Genomic DNA, 3,030 nt, shown 5'->3' with positions numbered 1-3,030 from the left:
GCTAACAGATTCACCATCCTTCATTTTTCATGCCATGAGGGACTTTACCAACTCGTATTTTTCTTGACGAGCTCGCTTATGGAACTTTTCCATAAGGTCCTTTTTCATCTCGTACGACCAGTAATCCTCATAATGTCTCTGCAATTCTGGGGTCATAGTAGCCACCATGATGCAAGAAACTTTCGTTGCATCTGTTGAGTCTAGGAGTTGCGTCATTGGGCTTGTTACCTCGGTTCATTGTTATCACGGTTTTGGGCCTATCCAGCTGTGTTTATGATATTAGGGTTTACTTTATAATATGCATGCATGCATCGTTCTCTGTACGCTGCTTAATGATATTCCTTTCATTGTACTGTAACCCTAGCACACCTCTACAGTTGAAGTTTTTTATCGAGCTCTTTTGAGGTGGAGCATATTAATCATTCAGCTCTTGTTTGATTTGTCTGGTGTTCTTTGCTTTTATTGTGTTTGTCTAAATCTATTACGAATCTAAACGATCTTAGAGAATTTAATTCTCATCAATTGGTATCAGAGCCAGGAGACTGTGTAATTCATACGCATCCCTTCTGTTGGAAGAATCTCTTTAGGGTTTCCGCTTTTGTTGAAATTGTTGGAGCTGTCATCTCATTATTGACGTTGTTCCAGGTTTTTGATAAAACCCTAATTCAACAATTACAAGTCCGGTTCTTGACAGATATTCAAAATAGGTCATCATGTCTCACGAAGATTCACAAACAAACCCTATCAACATATCCAACAACATCGGATCTACTACGAGAATCCCGATTTTATATACTCAAGATTATGAAGTCTGGACGCATCACTTTGAAGACTATGTTCTTGGTTCAGAGGATAATAGGTATCTAATCTGGGAGGCTATCACCTTGGGTCCGTTTGCTCACTCCGGAACAAATAAAATCATAAAAACTCAAAAGGAGTACAATCAGCTAATGATCGACATGGAGAAAGTTCCTCAAGACGAGAAGGACAAACTAATGAGCAACATTAAAGCTATGAGGATGATCAGATATGCCTTGCAATCAGATACTTTTCGTCTGGTTAGTTCATGCACAACGGCAAAACAAATATGGGATAGGCTTAAGGAGTTGTATTGTAACATCCATAAATTTTACACCAAATTTAAACTTTTTCGATCATAAATAAAAACCAATAGCATTGTTTACAAAAATGTTTTCAAATCAATATTCATCAGAGTGTCCCAAAATCATAACATAAGGATGAGGAGCGGTACGGTCACGCCTTCGCCTTGCCATGATCTCCTGAAGTACCTGAAACAATAAACTGAAACTGTAATCCCGAGGGCTTAGTGAGCTACCCCCAAAATACCAATACCACACTGACAATGCCATATCAGTAACAATCAATCAATCAACATGCATACTGGCCATCGGCCTGACTGAACCGCCCTACTGGGCCTACAGTCTATCTGAATCTATCCCGAGCCTTCGGCATAACTGGTCCGCCTCGTGGGCCTGCAGTCTCCCCGGACCGCTCATAGGGTATGTTGGCCTTCAGCACAAAGCAGGACCGCCTCAACCCAACCAACAATCAAATAACCATGTGCGCATAACTATCATATACTGGCATATACAAATATCAAACATATCTATCACACTGATCATCAATCATAGAATTCTCTCATAACTAGAGTACCGACCTAGCAGGTCACTAACATACCAATCCTTACGGATCATAAGAGCATAACATACTGTCTACCCTGATTCCGATCTAACAGATCATAACCACATGTAGCATACCATAACAATAACAACTAGAGGGCCGACCTTGGTGCCGTAGACCCTATCGATATAGTGAGGACAACTCACCTTGCAGATGTCGACTCAGAAGATAAACTCCAACTCTCGTATCACTTGACACAGGCTCCACCACCTATGATCATAGTACAATATACTCATAAGTCCTTAACCGTATAAGGTACTCCATAACTCACTAGTCAACCCCTGGTCAAAGTCAAAGTCCTCAGTCAAGGTCAACAGTCCATGTTGACCCCAACTCGCCGAGTACCCTCGGCTACTCGCCGAGTTCCTTGAAGCACATTCCAACTCGCCGAGTCATCGGGGTGACTCGTCGAGTTCCTTCGATTCTCGATCAAACTTTAAGGCCACCCGTCGAGTTCCCTCCTCGCAACTCGACGGATACACACGCATACATATCCTAGGGAAAACTCATCCGACTCGCCGACTTGTTCATCAACTCGTCGAGTCTTATGGTAATCTTCATCGGACTCGCCGAGTTGTTCATCTAACTCGTCAAGTTCACGGCCATCTTCATGTGACTCGCCGAGTCAACCCTGGGACTCGCTGAGTCCATTTAGTCCTTTTTCCATACAGACTTGCTTTGAGCCATGCAGCGGCTCCAAATCACAGATCCAAGCTTCTAGGGCATGCTTATCACTTAAAGTTGCAAACTTTACATGCATGCATGGCTATAAAGGCTCTAAATGCCTATTTTAAGTTCTTAATGGAGCTTCATCCTCAAGAGGGACCTCAATCATGACCAACATTGTAACTTTATGCTTCTAGAATCCAAGGAGGGTCCAGATCTGAAGTTACAACCTCAGATCTAGCCCATAGCTCATCTTTCCAACTTAATATCTCACCAAAAACCCTAAAACTCAACCAATAGAAGAGATTCACAAGGAAAAAGGCGATTTGGTTACCTCCAGAAGATGATAACCGAGATAAGTGTTGATTCCCACACTCTACTTGCTCCAATCTCCTTCTCCTCCAAGCCTTCTCCCTCCAAAGATCCTCTTTTCAAGCTTCAAACACACAATGGACACACACACACACGCGTATTAGGGTTTTAAGGAGCTCTCAAAGACTGCAAAGAGGGCAAAGGAGGCTGAGGCTCCTTTAAATAGAGGTGCAAACCCCGGGATTTAGGGTTTCATCTGCCAGCTCCTACTCGCCGAGTCCCAATATGGACTCGTCGAGTAGGTCACTTAACAGGCGATCCCACCCCGATGCTACTCGACGAGTAGGTCAA

Source organism: Lactuca virosa, chromosome 3 (assembly GCF_052849685.1).
Source record: "Lactuca virosa cultivar CGN04683 chromosome 3, Lactuca_virosa_CGN04683_v6, whole genome shotgun sequence".
NCBI lineage: Eukaryota > Viridiplantae > Streptophyta > Magnoliopsida > Asterales > Asteraceae > Lactuca > Lactuca virosa.
The sequence above is the reverse complement of the archived record's forward strand: the minus strand, read 5'-3'. Positions refer to the sequence as shown.